Here is a 22,056-nt window from a genome sequence, read left to right on the forward strand (position 1 = left end):
TAGAAGAGTCTAAACCGAATTATAACTCCAAATTACATGAGATTATATAGAGGTAGAAGAGTCCAAACAAAATTATAACTCATTCCTTAATCGTTGCCTCAAAATCTGCCAATTTTGTCTTAATCAACTTTTGGTGAATATTTCTCCTTAACTATTGTGAATCAATTCAAACACTTCAATGGGTTGGTAGATCCCCTTTTAAACTTTCCAAATCATTTTGAAGATATAGATTTCATTAAGAAACAAGGGAGATATGCCCATTTTCCTGAAATTGGGTTTTTGACTTTTTCAGCATTTCCAATCAACAACTACATGGTGACAATTGTCAACTTCTCTTTTCTTATTTATAGCTACATGAACAACTCAAATATCTTACAAACAACATGTTAATCCTTACACAATACTTTACATTTAATAACTATTCATCATAATATATTACCACTATTTATCATTAACTAGATAGAGATACAAATGCAAATCAATAATCATTAATCATGGTTAATGCTTCGTGAAATCAAGATAATGTTTGAAAATGTGTTACAATGGCATTATAAACATGGGATAAAGTTTCATGAATCATGAAATAAATAGGACAATTTATAGGCTCATCATTCCCCTAGCTAAAATCTTTCTTGTCCTCAAACAAGGGATAGACATTGATTAATCATGAAATTTTGTAACGATTATATCCTTTGTTGTTTTAAGATTTTCATTGTGTGTTCTTGTCAATGTATTTGCTACTATAGGGGGTCTGAAAATATTATTTCCATGCTTTGCTAATTATCACCATTTCTTGATGTTGGCCCATTATATCTTATGTTTTATATAGTCAATGTGCACTGCTGCCATTACTATGTTTTATTATTGTCATTGTCTTCTTATCATTCTCCTTCCTCTCACTATCATAGTTTCTTCTCTTTATGATCTCTTTATAGGATAATCTATTTCTATTTCTCTTTTCCATTTTTATTGTTGTCCTTGAACATTTTATAATCTAAAATCCTATTGCAATCTTCTACTTTACTGATTTTGAAATTCTTTTTCTCTTTTATTTTTCTTGCACTCGTGTTATGATTGTTTTACTTGTTGTCTAAGACTCTTAGACTATTCTCCTTCAATATTAGTGCCAATAATTACCTTCCTTCTATATTTTGTTGTCCCTTTCCACTATCTTAATAGTGGACCTTCCTTTCACTTTGTTACTCTTGGTTTGGTATAGCTTTGTTGATGTAGTGAAAAGCTGCAAAATTGGTGAAGAGTTGAACGCATAGGTCCCTAAAGAGCTAAGTTTATAGGTCCCTCTAATATTGGTTGCATATTTATCTTTGATAGTTGCTATATTTTTTTTAGTAGTTGTTGTAGATTGATTGTTCAATCACACAATAGTAACTTTGTGGGTAACTTGAACAATTACTACAAAAAATTCATTGGACAACATCATTTGGATAGACATTTTTTTAATTCCATAAAGACCCAACCACCCAATGGAGATTTTTTGACTACATATGCAAAGACTCTCTTTCAAAACTAAAGACACGATTGACTTGCAACCCTGAAAAAATAAGCGACCTTGAAATATGACCAACCAACTAGCTATGAATACCTCTAAAATAGTCATTTAAATGAGAAAAATTGGGAAAACAAATTGCATTGGACAACACCTAACTAATGGTGCTTCAACGATCAAATAAAAAGACATTTAAGATATTGTGCAAGAGCACTTATTGAATAAAAACCTATCCTAACCTACACTAACTAACTAACAAGGCTTGATCAAACAAAAACATTGATTGGTTTCGTAAAATAGCTTCCTTTCCGAGCGACTTACAATGCTTGACATGTTTATGAGCAACCAAAAAGAGGTGCAATATTAGTAGAAACTTAATAAACAAATGCAATACTTTTGGAAGGATGCTAACAAACTCACTTAGAACTTCATTTTAACAATACATACTATTGTTTTGAAGTGGATAAGGGAGTTGAAACCATTCTCCTTTAGTTGCAATTGGAAATTTAGCTTCATCTTCAATTGCAACTTCATACTTGGGTACAAACATAACTTGTGATGCTTTGTTGCCTCCATCTCAGCTAGATATCTAATAGGACATCCTCATGAAAGAACAAACTTTGAACCCTCCTTATTGGCTTGGTGTTGATGGGCTACTTCTTTATCCTCTTCTTCTCTTGTAAACTCCTTTTTGTGTGATTGATTTAACAAAAATATAGAAATTTATGCACTTTATTCATGTTGCTCATGATTTTTCTTTGCAAAAGATATTGACTTAGCATCAAAATTTGAGCAAAACAACTCTAAATAATCCCAAATTGATCTTCTTCAATATCTTCTTTAATTTTTTGTATAAGAGGACTAATTTTGGCTTTATCACAACTCTCTTCTTAAAGTAGGAGTTTTGATTTGATATCTTGTTCATCTTGACCAACAACCTTGTGTATATTTTCTTCATTTTTCAAAACAAGGTTGTCTTCATTTGCATTCTCATAAACCAACACCTTGTCATCAATACATGAACACAATTCCTTTATGATGTTAGAGAATATGTCTTCGTTGATTTCCAAACTTGTTGCAAATGATATTGGCTTCATGGATCCTTTGAAATACTTTTTTTAGCTACTATCTTCTTGTGGTACTTGCAAATTTTCTAAAAATTCTAAGTACTTTGAATGAAAACTATAATTCTAGTAAAACAAGAAGAAGCTTCTAAAAAACCTAGAGAGTCTCATATCTTGACACCATCACGACATCACCGTAAAAAATGACTAGTTGCTACTATGTACATAAGAAAGTTGGTGCAACAAACTATTATATTTAGGGTAGTTTGTCATAGGATGCCTGCTAGTCAAAATATTAAATTTAAAAACACTCATTTGAACAATTGTGGCCTTGTTTGCTTCTATCATGATCTTACCAGATTGAGCTTCAATTGAACCTCCCAATTCAACAAGCTTCATCATTTTTTTGCATATTCTCATTATATTTGATGACATACTTAACATGAATATATTTTTCCTTTATTTTACATCAAATCACTAATTGTTCCTTTCATCTATGATTTTTTCATAAACTTTATCGATATTGTTTTCTATATTGTCTAGTTTTAGGTACAACTTCTTGTCCTTATTATGTTTCCAACTACAAGTCTTACACTTGAATTTTGTTGGAGGTTTGCCTGTGTTTGCATTATCCATGGGTTCAATGAATGGGAACTTTGACACCCAATCCATATGAAAATTCATTTTCATATCCCACTTGTGCCTTATTTTTTATTTTGTTTTTGTTTTTCCCCTTCTATGTACTTACAACAACATCATATGTGACATTGTCATCCAAGTCAATTAACTCATTTTGGCTACCCTAGGTATCACTTGGAACATAATCTACATCATTGGCATCTAATTCAATTAAATCATTCTGATCTTACCCTGAGGTATTTCCTTCACTAATATTTGGTGAAACTCTTGATGTTGTGGCTCCATCTAATGGACCACCAACATTCCAAAGTATGACATTATGGTTCTTAATTTTGATGGCCACCCTTCGCCACTTTCAAGATTCTTCTTGCTCAACATCTCTCATGAAATAGAAGTAGCAAAAAACATCTTTTGTTTAAGAAGAAACCATAGAATATAAATCTTCAATTCCTTGGGCCTTGGATGTCTCCCTACTAAAAAAATCATAACAATGAACTAAACATACAACTTGAGATAAATAATCTTCTAACACTATAAAATAAATTGTCACTTACCTTTAAGTTTTCACTAATTCCCTTATTCAACAATGCTTGTAGTTGCAACTTGCATATGATATAAATCAAGAGCTCGGAATTGAACAAAAAGTGTCAAAAAAATCACTTTTAATTGTAGTTATATCAATTCATATTTGATGAATTCTGCGAGATTTTAAAATGGCAAATTCCACAACAAATTTTGCATGGTTTAGTAAAAATATGGTGATTCTCCCATGTTAATAAAATGACACATTAAAATTTTAGGTGAATCAAAGCTTGACAAAACACAAACCCTTTAATTCCCAAGGTGATTATGGACTTAGGATTTGTTGGCATTTGACTGAACCGGTAAAGACTGTTTGTGATATGCAACCGGTAAATGATTGATTGGTAAATGTGATGAAGAGATTGAGATTCATGTTTGATGACTAAGTATTGTGTTGTCATTGATGGCAAAAATGTTTTTGTAGTCATCTAAGTCTTGGAAGCCAACCAGTAAGGTATAACCGGTACAAAAGATAGTTTAACAGTGAACCAGCTAATAGGTCTTCAATCAGCAAACTATGAACAGAGTTGCATTCCGGCAACCAGTACAGGTGATTCATGAAGAGTTGGATGATGCAGTTTTACAACAATGATGGAGACAAGTATTTAGAGCTATGTTCGTGACCGCATTGGCAGATTCAACCAGACAAGCGAGATTTGATGTACAGAGCAGGCATTCTGAAGAACACTTAACTAGTAGTGATAAAGTCACTTAAATCGGTAAAACGACACAGTTTTTGTCTTGTTTTTTATTTCTTATGTCAGTGGCCGACATAAGTAAGGCGTATAATGCAAGAATGTCTAGATTAATTGAACCTAGGAAATTGTTCCAAGGTTGTAGTCGACTAAGAGATGTTTATAAAAAGTGTGATGAGGTATCAAGTCGGTGTGTGTATGTAAGAGTATGAGATCATTGGCGAAGGATGCGAATTTGATTGTGTGGTGATTAGTGAAGATCTATATTGATGTGTTGTTGAAGTTTTGAGGATCTGAAGCAAATCCTATCAGACACAGACGTGTTACATGAAGATCATTTGACTGTTGTTTTCCTAACAGTTTGCAGCAGTAAAATCCCCTAACTGGGTAGGTCCTAGATGCCTTAATTTGTAAATCCCCTAACAGGGTAGCTCTATATCAAAGTCTTAAAACCTCTTATGAGGTTGATCCTAACAAGTCAAAGCTCCTAATAGGGCTCATCATATTAAATCCCTTAACCAGGTGACTCCTAACCGGATCTGCTCCTAACGGGGCATATTTGTAAGACATTAACTAGTCAAGATTTCTATTCTGCAGATAGTGAATCTTGTGGGTATTAACTCCCACCGTGGTTTTTCCCTTTTGGGTTTCCACGTATAAATATCTTATGTTATGTGGAATTTGTTTTATTGGGCATTAACTTATGTGGTGATATAATATATTCCTCTTATGTTTGTTAAGTTTTAAGTTGTTTAAGTTGGTGATCAGATTCATATTGTTTTTGCTTGCACTGATTCAACCCCCTCCCCCCCTCTCTCAGTGCCTTATAAGTTTATTAATTGGTATCAAAGCTTAAATTATTTGAGGCTTAACCACTTGAGAAGGATTCCTAAGGCAGACATGGGGGATATGAGTTATAGAGAGATGTCCAATAAACTTGCGGAAACTGAGGAAGCCCTAGAAACATTGAGAGGCAAGTATAAAGCTTCACTTTCTAAGAGAAGAGAGCTAATTGAACAACTATTGGAGGTTTCTGAGAGCAGTTCTTATGATGAAGCAAACATAGGTGCATTGGTTGATGAATTGGAGAAACTAAATGATGAGAAGGCTAACTTAAGGAGAGAGCTAGAAGCCCTAACCATCCGGATGAATCAGGAACTTGAAGCAAGGAGGGCAACAGAAGACAAGGTCAAAGAAAAAGAACATGAGATCTTTAAGATAAATCAGGAAAATGGCACTCCGTATGCACATTGGCATGAGGAAAAAGAAGAAAAAGAAGAAATAAAGGCAGAACTAGATATGGCAATGTCACTTAGAGAGACTCTTATGAAAAGGAATGAAGATCTTACAAAAGAACTTGTTGATGCTAATGAGAAGCTTGCAAATTTTAACAAAAGTTCTACCATGCTTGATGAACAGATCCAATCTCAGAGGATGAAAGGTGATACAACTAGATTGGGTTATAATACATTTGAGAAAGGTGAGTCTTCTGGTACAAAGGACAACATGCATGAAGGTAAACCTGCAACTAAGATTCAAAAACCCACTGGTAAGAAATCCTATAAACCTGTATGCTTTAATTGTCATAAGCCAAGAAATACTGCTAATGTTTGTAGAAGCATATCTGATGTTGCTAATGGTTATAGACCTAATACATATCAATGATATAAGCCTAGAACCTTTAATGGTTATTGTTACACTTGCAACATGCATGGACATAGAGTTGTTGAGTGCAAGTATGGAGCAAATAATCTAACACCTCACATGAATCAGAGGTATGGTGGTGGTTGGAAAAGAACCTTTAATGATCGGAGAAGTGCTAACTGGAAGAGACCCTATGCTATACGGGCTATTCCTTGTGAGATGGAAAAGAGGATGCATGTGGTTTGCATAATTTATCATAACTACGGTCATGTAGCTATGAACTGGAGAAAAAGGACTGGTAGAGGCAATGTTGGACCTTGGAGAGCATCTGGTATGGCTTGTTATCATTGTCATAAACCAAGACGTATTGAAAAGTTTTGCAGAGAAAAGGTGAATCAACTGCTAAATCAACCTGCTGACCGAAAAGGGAAGATGAAAGTTTATGTGGAGGAGACCAGAGTTGAAATGAACAGAATCTGGAAAAAGAAGGATGATGAGAAAATTGAAGACAAACCATTTGAAGATCCTATTTCTTCACCTAGTGTGGAGAACCCTTCGCCGACAAACTAAGTTGTTAAAAAGCTTAGGGGGAGCTTAATGTTAGATCTATTTCAGAGCCCCCCCCCCCCCCCCCCGAAGGATCATAAGGTATGTTAATTCTGCATACTTTTATGTATTATGATATTGTGAAGTGATTTTGTGATCAAACTAGTAGGTTTGATGTGTTATGAGAACCGGTAGTATGTTAAAAGATATTTTAGGGTTTTATCGGTAATGACATTTAATGCAGTAGATAATGGGCAAATAAAAGGATTTTTTTGAATGTTATTTGTCACATTGCATTCTTGTTGGCACTTAGAGAGTGGATAGAGTAGATCAGAGCTTGTGTTTGTAGAATCTAACCTGTTTGACAGAGATTTGAAGTGATTTGGTGTGATTTACGATCGACAATCGGTGAGAAATCTTTGTCAGTGTGTGGAACCCTAGTGCAGAAGCGGTAAAAGGTATTTATCCAGAAATCTTGTTATCTACTTATATTTCTAAATCATTGAAGATGGACACCCCACATCTAGTTGATGTTACTGATAGACCCCATCCTGAATTTAAGAGGCACCCATTTAAGTCTAAAGCAATTGATCCCGCCGAAGCCCTATCCAGAGTTCCTTATGGTGTCTTACATGTTGAAGATGTTAGATCTTTCTATCATTGCAAACTAGAGGATCTTGGTATTGTTGTTATTTTTTATCAGTATAAAGCATTGTGTGATAAGAATGGTATTTTGAAGGAATAGTTCAAAAGGGTTACCATGAAAGGGTTTCACCATGCCCTAAATTTCATTAATGATTTTGATGATGAACTTGTGAGATATGTGCTTAGCATAATTCATGACTAGTTCATGTGGCTCGATAGACCACATAAAATTTCTAAGTTATTCACGCAGTCACCAAGTTTTGTGCCACCAGTGAGGTTTATGTACTCAGATCCATTCCTAAGAATGATGTAGAAAATTTAACAGGTTCTAAATGGGATGGCAGAGTAATGACGGTGAATAATATAAATGATCCAACAGTAAAGTATGCTTCTATGGTGATCAGTTACCGGATCTATTACTATAGCAGGATGAACAACATCCCTATTGCAGCCATTCATACCACTTACCAGATGATAAAAGAGGATGTTGATTATGACTTGTTGGAGGCGTCGAGGAGTCAACTGATGTTGAACCTACAATCCATCAAGAAGGATAAGAGGTTAAGGTTTAAGTTTGGACAATTAATTCTTGGTTAATTCTTTCATTTTCATAATTATTTCCCCAACGGTATTGGTGATATCCAATGGATATATGGCACTCCAACATTGGTGCAAATGAAGAATAGCATAAAAATGCTTGGTAATGGTTTTGACAAGATTACTTGGGGTTATTTTAAGGACTTTAAAAAGAAAATGCATGCAAGGGAAAGGATACCGGCAGAGGTTATCAACCGGTATGAAAACACAATTTTCTTTATGGTTGGTACAAATACTTGCATGATGGAGGTAGTTGTGCCCCGAAATACATGGGTTATGCCCATGGGATATGAAGTGGATACAAATCTTATAATTGCATATACTGATCATTTGCTTGCCCAACCGGTAGATACAACAACAGAACGTTTTGGCGCTTACAAGGAGAAATCCATTCAACTGCACTCTGAATTAAATAGGTCGGTAATTGCTAAGAAAGTGAGAAACGAAGTGGAGGCATTTGTTGAGAAACAAGGATTTACTAAGGAGGCCATTGCAGAAGCAAGATAAAGACATGCAACACAAAAAGTAGGAGCATCTAGTGCCCCAACCAGTGCTGGCACCGATAGACAAACAAGGAGTACAGTGGTGAAGGAGACACGTACAGAGGCAAAGAAGGATAAACCTTCCAAAATTCAATTCAAGAGAAAGGGTAAAATTGTTGAGCCCTATGCACATAAAGCACCCAAGGTGAAATAAGTTTACAGGAAGAGGAAAAAAGAGCAAGCAAAGAAACCGGTACCTGCTGATGAAGAAGAAACCGAATCCGAAGGTGAGAAAAAAGCCTTAAGAGCTAGTGGTAAGAGATCAAAGAATGTTGGAACTTCCACTTTTAAGAGGATAAAAGAACTAGTAACTAAGTTTACAGTTTTTGAAAAGATGTTTATGCATATTAAGGAATATGGAATTCTTAAGAGCTTGGATAAACTATATGATAAGTTTAGTGAGGATGAACAAAGGCAGATAAAAGATGCAATTGTTTTTATGATGAATAAATATAGTAAAGCCCTAATTGAATTGCAAGGGCATATTCCAAATTCTTTATATGAAAAGCTTGAGACTAGATAGCAGGCAACCATAAAACAGGATTGAGAATTTATGGAATACATTCTTGAAAATTTGCAACCTGAAGCTACAAGAGAGGAGATAGATGAAATTTTGGTAAAGGCTAAATCATCTTTTAGATCCAAGAAAAGGTTGACAAAACTGTTAATTGGTGAGACCCAATCAATTCACCTTGAAGAAGTTACTGGGTTTGATTCCTGAGGAGGAAGAGCAACCAAAGAAGTTTGAGACAGAAGATATTCCGGACAATGTTGATATTAGTGACTTTCAACCTGATGAAATTGTAATGGGAGAACAACCGTTAGATGATCAACCGATCAATACACAAACTGAGACAGTTGTCATCCATGATGAAGAGACCAGTAATAATGATGATGCTGATGCTACTGCCAATGTAGATATACATAATGTTGATGTTCAAATGTCCGAGCAACATGAACATGAGCAAGGACAGGAAGAAAAGAAAGATGAAGAGCCACTAGTAGTAACTCAAACTGTTGATACACAGTCCCCACCGGTACAGGAAACTGAAAAGGATAAGGAAAATGAAAAGAAAGAGGAAGTGACAAAAGATAAGCCTGAAGATGTAGAGGAAAAGAAGACTAAAGAAAAGAAAATAGAGGATACTGGACCTAAAGTGACACCTTTGTCACTTGATTCTAAAAAGAAAATTGTAGATGAAGATGATGATAATGCTATAAGAATCAAATGACCACTACACATGGACGATTTGAGATCAACTGAGTTGATGAAGACTGCAACTGCCATGCAATCCAGGGCCAAGAAGAAGAGGATGAAAGAACAACAAAAGGAGCTAGAAACAATAAACAATGTTGTTGAAATTTTGTCAAGTCTTCTACTAGAGACTGATACTAATAACTTTGCCAATCCTATTGACAAGCTTGGACAACTTGTTTCTGATGTCGGAGAGAAAATGAAATCATTTAAGGATGCAGCTTATGTCAGTGTTGAAAACGATTACAAGAAGAAGAGAATAGAGCACTTAATGACTAAAATTAATAAAGGGAAAGTTGCTCTTACTGTCAATAAGGATTATTTAAAAGAGGCACTTGAGACCAGAGTTAAAATACTTTCAACTGTTTCTAAATTTTCATTATTTTATGCTGAATTGAAGAAGGAGGAAGCTGAGCAAGAACTTGAAGCTCTTAGTGAGTCATTTAAGCCCCTGAATGATTCTGTGATATACTATGGATGATCGGTTGTTGAACTTCAACATAAGTTGAAAACTTATGAAAATAAACAGGTTAAGAGGATCAAATCACTGCAGGAATTATAGACACAACTGTTACCAAAGGTGGAAATCTTGCAAAGAGCTTATAAAGAATCTGAAGCTATCCTTGCAACGCCGAAGATGAGTACCATAGATGCCACAAAGGAGCTTGTAGGTTACATAAAGACAGATGTGGAGATTACCAACACTATTTTGGACACCTGGCATAATGATCTGATGCAGTTGAAATCACATTTTAGTGATGCTTTTTCTAAAATTACATTGTAAAAACATTTTGAACTCTTATATCTATATATATGCTATGCAATTTTGATGCAATTTTGATGTAACTGTGTGTATTTACTTTCCTTTGCCATTGTTGTCAAAGGGGGAGTAGTAGAAGAGTCAAAATTTTGTTGTAATTATATTGGGTATTAGTATTATGAGTCTTGTAATGGTTTAAGTCTTTTACTTTTTGTAATAACACGTAATTGATAAGGGGAGTATATGTCATGAAGGCAATTTTTGTTTTGCACACTTAGTTGACAAAATTTTTCCCAAGTGTTGGCATCAATGCCAATGGGGGAGAATGTTGGCATTTGACTGAACTGGTAAAGACTGTTGGTGATATGCAACCGGTAAATGATTGATTGGTGAATGTGATGAAGAGATTGAGATTCATGTTTGATGACTAAGTCTCGTGTTGTCATTAATGGCAACAAAGTTTTTGTAGTCACCTAAGACTTGGAAGCCAACCAGTAAGGTATAATCGGTAAAAAAGACAGTTTAACAGTGAACCGGCTAATAGGTCCTCAACCAGTAAACTATGAACAGAGTTGCATTCTGACAACCGGTACAAGTGATTCATGAAGAGTTGGATGATGCAGTTTTACAACAATGATGGAGACAGGTATTTGGAGCTATGTTCATGACCGCATTGGTAGATTCAACCAGACAAGCGAGATTTGATGTGCAAAGCAAGCATTCCGAAGAACACTTAACCGGTAGTGATAAAACTGAAATCGATAAAACGTCACAAGTTTTGTCTTATTTTTATTTCTTATGTCGGTGGCCGATATAAGTAAGGCATGTAATGCAAGAATGTCTAGATTCATTGAACCTAGGAAATTTTTCCAAGGTTGTAGCCGACTGAGAGATGTTTATAAAAAGTGTGATGAGGTATCAAGTCAGTGTGTGTATGCAAGAGTGTGAGATCATTGGCGAAGGATGCAAATTTGATTGTGCGGTGATTAGTGAAGCTTTGTATTGATGTGTTGTTGAAGTTTTGATGATCTAAAGTGGATCTTTTCAGACACACAGGTGTTACATGAAGATCATTTGACTATTGTTTTCCTAACAGTTTGCAGCAGTAAAATCCCCTAATCGGGTAGGTCCTAATAGGCCTTAATTTGTAATAGGGTAGCTCTATATCAGAGTCTTAAATCCTCTTGTGAGAATGATACTAACAGGTCAAAACTCGTAACAGGTCTCATCATATTAAATCCCTTAACCAGGTGACTCCTAACTGGGTCTACTCCTAACGGGGCATATTTGTAAGACCTTAACCGGTCAAGCTTTCTATTCCACGAATAGTGGGTCTTGTGGGTATTAACTCCCACCGTGGTTTTTCCCTTTTGGGTTTCCACGTATAAATCTCATGTTATGTGGAATTTGTTTTATTGGGCATTAGCTTATGTGGTGATATTCCTCATATGTTTGTTAAGTTTTAAGTTGTTTAAGTTGGTGATCAGATTCATATTGTTTTTACTTGCACTGGTTCACCCCCCCTCTCAGTGCCTTGTAAGTTTATAAGGTTTAACATGGACTTATACCTAGATTGGCAACGTGGGTCCTCCTATACAATTATATTATAATATCATCAGTGAAATAAGTCCTCCAACATATCCAAATTTTGTTTTTTTTCAACGAAATGGGTCCTCATATATAACATTTTTTTTATGGTATTAGTGAATACTTGGGTGAATTAATATATGTCTTTGATATGTTAGGCAAAAATATTAATTACGACATTGGAATCACGTAATTGTTACTAGTGAAAATTTTAATTACATATGTTTGATCATAAAAATTGATGTTGAATTCACATGTATTGGAGCAATAATTTATAAAATTGGGTTGTTCGGACACCCCACAGTGGTGAAAAATTTGCCAATTTCAAATTGTAAGATCCAAAGTATTCACTGATTGGCAAAAATTTGCCACTAAAAAAATCATTGGGGTGGATAACAAAGATAATGATCTAGAAGATTCTCCTATGGAGCTAAAACCGTATTTTAGTCCAATCTGTACAATATTTCTTTGGCCAAAATGCAATTGGACTGTGATAATAGAGCAACATAATCATCAACACTTAGCAAACATAATTTTTTTGATAACCCGAGAAATTGCTCTACCTGTATAGAAGCTTTGAAACCAATAATGCAAATTAAAGAAACAAGTAAGCTAGCTTTCATAACCACAAATTAACAAGCATATAACAAGCAAATCTTGAAAGATGTATGAAAAAAATGAAAAGAACAAAGAAACTAATTTATTTCCAATAAATGCTTGGCTTAATGAGGACTGCAAGACAACAAAGAAATGTTGAATTGGTTGAATGGACAGAAATATTGAGAGGGTGGGTGAATTAGTATTCACACACTTATTAAACTTTTGCCCAATTAAATTTTACAATTAATATCATCAATAAATACAAAATAAGCAAATAACACAACCACGAAATGAACATCAAATTTTATATGTGGAAAACCCAAATGGGAAAAACCATAGAGAGGGTTAACTCTCAAGATAATATAACTAGTTATATGGTGTTTACAAAAAGGGTGGCTCACTACTGGATGGCTAAGTGCCAAATACAAAAGTGACTCACTACCAAAATGCTCACTACAATAGAAAGTAAGTGAATTGGGAAAATTGCATCTCCTAAAGCATGAATTTAGTTCCAAGTTAAGCTTAGATAACAACTCATAGAGTTCACAGCTGATCCAGTAAGGGTTCACTGTACCATGCTATCTACAATCACCTGTAGCAAGTTCGGTAAGGGATTACTACACTGCTTTGCCAAACCAACTACTTGTAGCAGATCCAGTAAAGGCTTATTGCAACATTGTCCATACTCAGACTTTTGATCTTCACATACTTTCACTCATACACTGTATACTCCTTCTCTCACTACAACTGCTCTGTTGTCCACAACTCTATCACTCACACACTTCTTACTTTTTCACACAACACCCATATATACTCTGTTGTTCCACACACTGCTCTCTTGTCTGATATCACACACGCACACACACATCTTCTATGTATATATACTGGTAAGCACATACACCAAAATACTATGTCGATCAAGCACAAATGATTTACACAATAACACAATGCTCAAATCAACACGTTATCCAATAATGCCTCTACCAAGAAACATGATAACAAAGTTGACCTTCACTTGATCCTTTACATGCTTCCTTTACACAATTTATTTACTGAAATGTACACCTTGATTACCGTAACAAAATAGGAGTCTACTGAACCCATAGATACATATCCACAAGCACAACAACACCCAACTCTAAGATACAGATGCAATAGATTTCCATGAACGTTCAACAACACAACAAATACAACTTATATGATGTAGAAAATTTAATAGGTTCTAAATGGGATGGCAGAGCAATGATGGTGAATAATATCATTGATCCGGCAGTAAAGTATGCTTCTATGGTGATCGGTTATCGGATCTATTACTCTAGCAGGATGAACAACATCCTTGTTGTAGCCATTCATACCAATTACCTGGTGATAAAAGAGGATGTTGATTATGACTTGTTGGAGGCGTTGAGAAGTCAACTAATGTTGAACCTAGAATCCATCAAGAAGGATAAGAGGTTAAGGTTTAAGTTTGGAGAATTAATTCTTGGTTTATTCTTTTATTTTCATAATTATTTCTTCGGTATTGGTGATATCCAATGGATATATGGCACCCCAGCATTGGTGCAAATGAAGAATAGCAGAAGAATGCTTGGTAATGGTTTTGACAAGATTGCTTGGGGTTATTTTAAGGACTTTCAAAAGAAAATGCATGCAAGGGAAAGGATACCGGCAGAGGTTCTCAATCGGTATGAAAACACAATTTTCTTTATGGTTGATACAGATACTTGCATGATGGAGGCAGTTGTGCCCCCAACTACATGGGTTATTCCCATGGGATATGAAGTGGACACAAATCTTCTAATTGCATATGTTGATCATTTGCTTGTTCAACCGGTAGATACAACAACTGAACATTTTGGCACTTACAAGGAGAAATCCCTTCAACTACACTCTGAATTAAACAGACTAGTAATTGCTAAGAAAGTGAGAAAGGAAGTGGAGACATTTTCTGAGCAACAAGGATTTACTAAGGAAACTATTGCAGAAGCAAGAGAATGATATGCAACACAATAGGCAGGAGTATCTAGTGCTCCAACTAGTACTAGCATCGATAGACAAACAAGAAGTACGGTGGTGAAGGAGACACCTAGAGAGGCAAAGAAGCATAAACCTTCCAAGATTCAATTCAAGAGAAAAGGTAAAATTGTTGAGCCCCCTGCACCTAAAGCACCCAAGGTGAAATAAGTTTACAGGAAGAGGAAAAAGGAGCAAGAAAAGAAACTGATAGCTGCTAATGAAGAAGAAACCGAATCAGAATGTGAGAAGAAAGCCTTAAGAGCTAGTGGTAAGAGATCAAATAATGTTGAAACTTCCACTTTTAAGACAATAAAGGAACTGGTAACTAAGCTTATAGTTTTTGAAAAGATGTTTATGCATATTAAGGAATATGGAATTCTTAAGGGCTTGGATAAACTATATGATAAATTTAGTGAGGATGAACAAAGGCATATAGAAGATGCAATTGTTTTTATGATGAATAAATATAGTAAAGACCTAATTGAATTGCACGGGCAGATTCCAAATAATTTGTATGAAAAGCTTCAGGCTAGATGGCAGCCAACCATAAAATGGGATTGAGAATTTATGGAATACATTCTTAAAAATCTGCAACCTGAAGCTACAAGAGAGGAGATAGATGAAATTTTGTTAAAGGCTAAATCATCTTTTAGATCTAAGAAAAGGTTGACAAAATTGTTAATTGGTGAGAACAGTCAGTTCACATGGAAACTAAGCAAATATTGAAGAAGTTACTAGGTTTGATTCCTGAGGAGGAAGAGCAACCAAAGAAGTTTGAGACAGAAGATATTCCAGACAATGTTGATATTAGTGACTTTCAACCTGATAAAATTGTAATGGGAGAACGTTAGATGATCAACTGGTCAATACACAAACTGAGATAGTTGTCATCCATGATGAAGATACTAGTAATAATGATGATGTTGATGCTACTGCTAATGTAGATGTACAAGATGTTGATGTTCAAATGTCTAGGCAACATGAATGAGAACAGGGACAAGAAGAAAAGAAAGATGAAGAGCCATTAGTAGTAACTCAAACTGTTGATACACAACCCCCACCGGTACAGGAAACTGAAAAGGATAAGGAAAGTAAAAAGAAAGAAGAAGTGATAGAAGATAAGTCTAAAGATGTAGATGAAAAGAAGACTGAAGGAAAGAAAATAGAGGATACTAAACCTAAAGTGACACCTTTGTCACTTGATTCTAAAAAGAAAATTGTAGATAAAGATGATGATGATGCTATAAGAATCAAAGGACCACTACACATGGACAATTTGAGCTCAACTGAGTTGATGGAGATTTCAAATGCCATGCAATCCTGGGCCAAGAAGAAGAGGATGAATGAACAACAGAAGGAGGTAGAAACAATAAAGAATGTTGTTGAAATTTTGTCAAGTCTCCTACCAGAGACTGATACTGACAAATTTTCCATTCATATTGACAAGCTTGGATAACCTGTTTCTGATGATGGAGAGAAAATGAAATCATTTGAGGATGCATATTATGTCAGTGATGAAAAAGATTACAAGAAGAAGAGAATAGAGCACTTAATGACTGAAATTGATAAAGGGAAAGTTGCTCTTGTTACCCCTTATTTATCCGCTTATAGCTTATCAATTAGGGGTCATCATTTTATTAAGTATTGCAAAGCTTAAGTCTTCATCAATTTGAGTCTCGTACTCATCCATTGAACCCTTTATAAAGTTCAAAATTCTAGTTCAAAGGAAATATGGTCTATTAAGTTCTAAGTCTTCATTAGCATAGTCGTTGAACTTGAACTTTGAACCTTTCTGGTTCAAGGTTCAAGGTTCAATCTGTCTTTTGTCTTATGTATTGCGACTGTCCCTTTAACGCCAGTCTTTGTGGTCGTCTTGAACTTGAACCGTTGAACCACTCTTGGAATGGTTCAAGGTTCAAGGTTCATTTTCGCATCATTGAAATTTTCTTTTGTTTCCTTCTTCCTTGCCGCAAGTGTTGATCTTTTGTCTTTGAACTTTGAACCAATGAACTTCTTTTGAAATAGTTCAAGGTTCAAAGCAGTGTTTCAAATCAGCCCGATGGTGTTTAGGAGATAAAGGCGGCGCGATGGGAACATAATATTCCTAGTTTTCCGTGTTTTCGAACTATAATTATGGAAAGCAATCATGAGAAAGCATGTCGATTGTGTGGAATTGATTTTTAATTAATGAGCATGTTAGAACTATATCAAATCATGGGAAGTTTTACACAGATAAATGAGCTGGGGCGAAGCATGCTTTGGTACTTTTCAGTGTTTTCTGTCCTTAAATATGATGCTTCTCAGGTAAGAAAATTATTGTTGTTGCTGGCGAAGAGTAAGGACGCGGAAGGTAATTTAGCTCAGTTTTTCCGAGGGTTACATAGTTTGATGGTGAAGACAGGTGAGTTTAATCACTTACCTCCCCTACTCTGTTTTAGCTCTGAAATTGGTTAGTGTAATTCTTTGCCTCGGGGTTGAATGTTGTCTGATTGATGCAATTTTAAGTAAACATGAGACCAACTCTTCTGAACTTAGGTCGAACATCATGCTTAATTAGTACCCTTCCAGAATTAGATGATACAACTTTAGTTCAGGATGAGTTAGAGAATTTTCTAGGAAGGGCTAAGAATCCAGAGGCCAATTCCATGATGGAAAAGATAGTTCACAGTGGTCTGGTTGAAGCAGCTGCTTTCCCAATCGTTGCTCCTTGCCCAAAATTAGTGTATGCATGCATGAGCAAATATGATGCTAGTAATCAGTGTATTAGGGCCAGTAATGGAGACATTTTAGTGTGGATTGACAGAGAAATAGTAATGGTTGCGATTGGGATCTCTCACAAAGAGTCGTATGAAGATTGGTCCATAGGAACCTCATATGCATTTTTCTCTAAGAAGAAAAGTGTTTATCAGAGTGTCATTGCTAGAAATGGCTCCTTAAAATGCAGAAGGGAGGTTCTAGGTTACCTAAACCCTTGACAAGGGAGCATTTTATTACAGAAGTGAGGGATATTGTAATTCTTTTGAACAAGCTTAAGGGGAATTCACATGCCTTCTATTGGGAAGACTGGATGTATTTTTACATTCAGGTGTTATTATCTAGCGAGAAATACCTTGATTGGGCACAAGTAATTGCAGAGAGATTGCATGAAGGTTTGAGTAATTTTGTTGGAATAGCCAGTTTTCATATGTCTTCCTACCTGTTTTATATTTTAGCCTACATCAGAGAATGGCTAGGATTATATCAAGAACCTTGGGTTGATGGAATGAAAGTCTATGAGTTCTATCCACACTTGCAGAGACAGAGGTATACAGAAAACTTCTTGAGATGGAATGATGTCTTTGTAGGAAGATTAACTTTTGAACTACAGGGAAATATGAATAAGAGAAAATTGATTAGTACTTATGGGAGTTGTTTTATTCAATTTCCTAGGTTCACTTATATTAGAATTGGAGGCTTTGAAGATGAACCTTTCAAATTGCCCATATATACTCTTCATAGTTATGTACTCCTGGAAGTCTGCCGACAGTTAGCTCATGTTGATAAGAAATTAGGGCTGAAAAGTGAGTCTGGAGCAATTTTCCCAATTGAACTTGGATATTACAGCTGCAAAACTACCTCTGATGCATTGAATTTAGAAGTGGAACTCAAGAAAATGAATCTGCAGCCTTATGTTGCTCGGCAGGGGTTTGACAGTAAAGGATATGCAATAAAACATATGAATGTTGATGTGAACTTTTCACATATACCCCAGTTAGAAGACTACTAGGAAGATTGTTGTGATGAATTTGAAGTCCGAAGAAGATTATGGTCAAGGTTCACTTTACGGCAAATCATTACTATGAAATTATCAATGAACATAGCAGGAGTACATGAAGAGGAAGGTGAAGATGTATTGGACCTGGAGTTCAATAAAAGAATTCATAAGCAACCTATTCCTGAAATTGACTGGGATAGGAGAGAAGAAGAAAATATCCAATCCAGAACCTTTAATGTTATAAGGAGAACAGAAAAGTGGTTAAGAAACCGTAAATCTGGAATGAGACTGACCACCACCTTGGTTGAGAAATTAGTTGAGCAACCTCATACTGCTGCACAAACACTCATTTCTTCCTCTGACATAGTTGTTGATATTGCAGGTGCTACTGATACGAAGAGTGAGAAGGTTCAAACTAAGAGGTTCAAGGAATCACTATTTGGCTCCTCATCAGTTCGAGTCACCCATTCCAGAAATAAGAAGAAAAGTAAAGAACCTACAAGAGAAGAAGCCATCATAATTCTTGATAGTGAAGAAGCACAAGTAATTATGGGTGAACCAATAGCAGATATCCCTGCAACTCAAGATGCAGATAAACAAAAAGAACAACCTGAGGATAATCCCAATCAGGTGGCCACTTTGGCTATCATGGATTCATCAGAGTATCAGACGCCGCCAGCAAAGGAATCTCCAAATGTTTCCAGATGGTTGGGAGCCTCAATCAGCAAGAAACGAAATGTGGTTCCTATCAGCGTTCCAATAGAAGATATGGTGAGTAGATGCCTCAGAAAAACGTCTAAGTCTAAGAGGCTAAAAGAAGAGGCCATGCTGGAGGTGGATGAGAATACAGGGCATTGGGTAGCTGAAATGGCTAAGCCAATTTCAGACAAAGATCCAGAAAATGCTACTGAGAAGGACTTTTCCATTGAAAAGATTGATTTAGGAACTGCTTCTAGGGCTGTTGATGCAAAACATTTAGAGTCTTCCACTAAAAGGATGTTATCTAGAACATGGAAGGATGATAAGGACAAGCGGGAACTAAAACAAGTTGTTAAATAGATGGCAGAATACATCAATGCCATACATCATCCCAGTCTGCAACCCCTGTCGCAAATTTCTCTGTGTTTTGATCCTAAATCGCCAATGAACCAAAATTTGTTGGATAAGGTTCAGAGGAATCGTATGATGGCGGAAACCTTCGATGAGTGGCTTGAATCCATAATTCAACAGGGAGCAGGGTATATTGCTAATCTAATCAGGGTATATGAGGATGTTGTAACTGTAACTCAGGAGCTTGAAATAGAGGTGACAACGTGGGAAAAAGAAAGGAGCAAATGGGCAGCAGTGTTGATTCAGATGAAAGATATGCAAAAATATTGTGTCATGAAGTTTCTCGTTGAAAAGGTGGTAAAAGATTTGGATGACAAGATATTGTATGTGGCAAAAGAAAATATTGAATGGAGAAATTCAATCATTAAGCAAGGCCATGAAGAATCCATTAAGTTGTTGAAAGAATTGAAAGAACTCATTGCTATAATGCAGAAAGATTTGAGGCGCATTGATGTACAGCTTCTCAAGGAAGACGGACAAACCATCGAGCAGACAGTGGATATGGTGGAGAATTTCAAAGGAAAGATGAACCTGGTTAAAGAATCAAAATCTTTAACCAAAGATGACTTCTCCAGAGTTGCTAGAATTGAATCTATGTTGGTTGTTTGTTCTGATCACTTGGAAACGCACAAAACTAAAGTTATGCAAGTGAGTATGGACAAAGAGGTTTGGAAGCAACGCATCTTGCACATTGGGCTCCCACATTTTCAGGTTGTTCACAACTTTTCAGTGGTTCATATGGAGTGGCGAAATATACGTGGCACAACACACCAATAAGACAAATCAAGAACCGTTTCCTATTCTGCAATTATAGCTTTGTTTACGGCTCTTGGCCGTTTTAGTTAATTTCAGTTATGAACGGTTGTTTCTTGAAGCTTTGTATTTAGCTATAAATATTAGTAATGGATGTTTTGGCAGGGATCCATGAAATTTTGTAAAAATTGAGATAGCAGACTGTTTTACTTGTTAATTTCAATGAAATACTCCATCTTTGAATGGAATGGAATGTCTGATACAGCTTTTGAAACCTGTGAGTTGAATATATAAAAGATTTCTGTTGGGATATTTATATGTTCATGTATTGGATTCCTTTCTCTGATTTTTATCTAATATCAAGTCTGTGAATCAATCTAATGAATGAAATTAGCTGAAAGTATTTGAATATTCTGATTCCCCTTGTCCTGTGAGGCATGAGTGAGTATCAATCAGAGTTCAAATATTTTGATCACTTTATATAGGTTAATTGTTATTTGAAGTTTAATGTTTTGTTATGCATTCTGATAATCGTTGTAAGGCGTTCATTTTGTGTTGACAAGTGAATGTTAAAGCCTTTCTTTGCTTTCTGGTTAAAAGTGAATTATATGATAAAATTTGGTCAAAATTCATTGAATATCATATGGGGAGCTGTACCCTTATGCAGAGGGTAAATTAACATTATTTACCCAACTGTTGGTTTTCATTGGTTTCCTACTGGGCGAACATGAGTATTTGTTAATAAATTTTGGGAAATCCAATCTGTTAACTAACAGCTCTTACTGTCAATAAGGACTATTTAAAAGAGGCACTTGAGGCCGGAGTTAAAATACTTTCAACTATCTCTAAATTTTCATTGTTTTGTGTTGTTTTGAAGAAGGAGGAGGAGGAAATTGAGCAAGAACTTGAAGCTCTTAGTGAGTCATTTAAGCCTATGAATGATTCTGCAATATACTATGGAAGGTCAGTTGTTGAAATTCAACATAAGTTGAAAGCTTATGAAAATGAACAGGTTAAGAGGATCATATCACTGCAAGAATTACAGACACAACTATTACCGAAGGTGGAAATCTTGCAGAGAGCTTATAAAGAATCTAAAGCTATCCTTGCAACACCAAAGATGAGTACCATAGATGCCATGGAGGAGCTTGCAAGACAGATAAAGACAAATGTGGAGATTACCGACACTATTTTGGACACCTGGCATAATGATCTAACGCAATTGAAATCACATTTTAGCGATGCTTTTTCTAAAATTGCATTGTAAGAACATTTTGAACTCTTATATCTATATATATGCTATGCAATTTTGATGTAACTGTATGTATTTACTTTCCTTTACCATTGTTGTCAAAGGGGGAGTAGTAGAAGAGTCAAAATTTTGTTGTAATTATATTAGGGAGTAGTAGTATGAGTCTTGTAATGGTTTAAATCTTTTAATTTTTGTAATAGCACGTAATTGCTAAGGGGGAGTATATGTCATGAAGGCAATTTTTATTTTGCACACTTAATTGGCATATTTTTTCCTAAGTGTTGCCATTAATGCCAACGAGGGAGAATGATGGCATTTGACTGAACCGGTAAAGACTATTGGTGATATGCAATCAGTAAATGATTGATTGGTGAATGTGATGAAGACATTGAGATTCATGTTTGATGACTAAGTCTCATGTTGTCATTAATGGCAACAATGTTTTTGTAGTCATCTAAGTCTTGGAAGCCAACCAGTAATGTATAATCGGTACAAAAGACATTTTAAC

Source organism: Cryptomeria japonica, chromosome 6, assembly GCF_030272615.1.
Source record: "Cryptomeria japonica chromosome 6, Sugi_1.0, whole genome shotgun sequence".
Taxonomy (NCBI): Eukaryota; Viridiplantae; Streptophyta; class Pinopsida; order Cupressales; family Cupressaceae; genus Cryptomeria; species Cryptomeria japonica.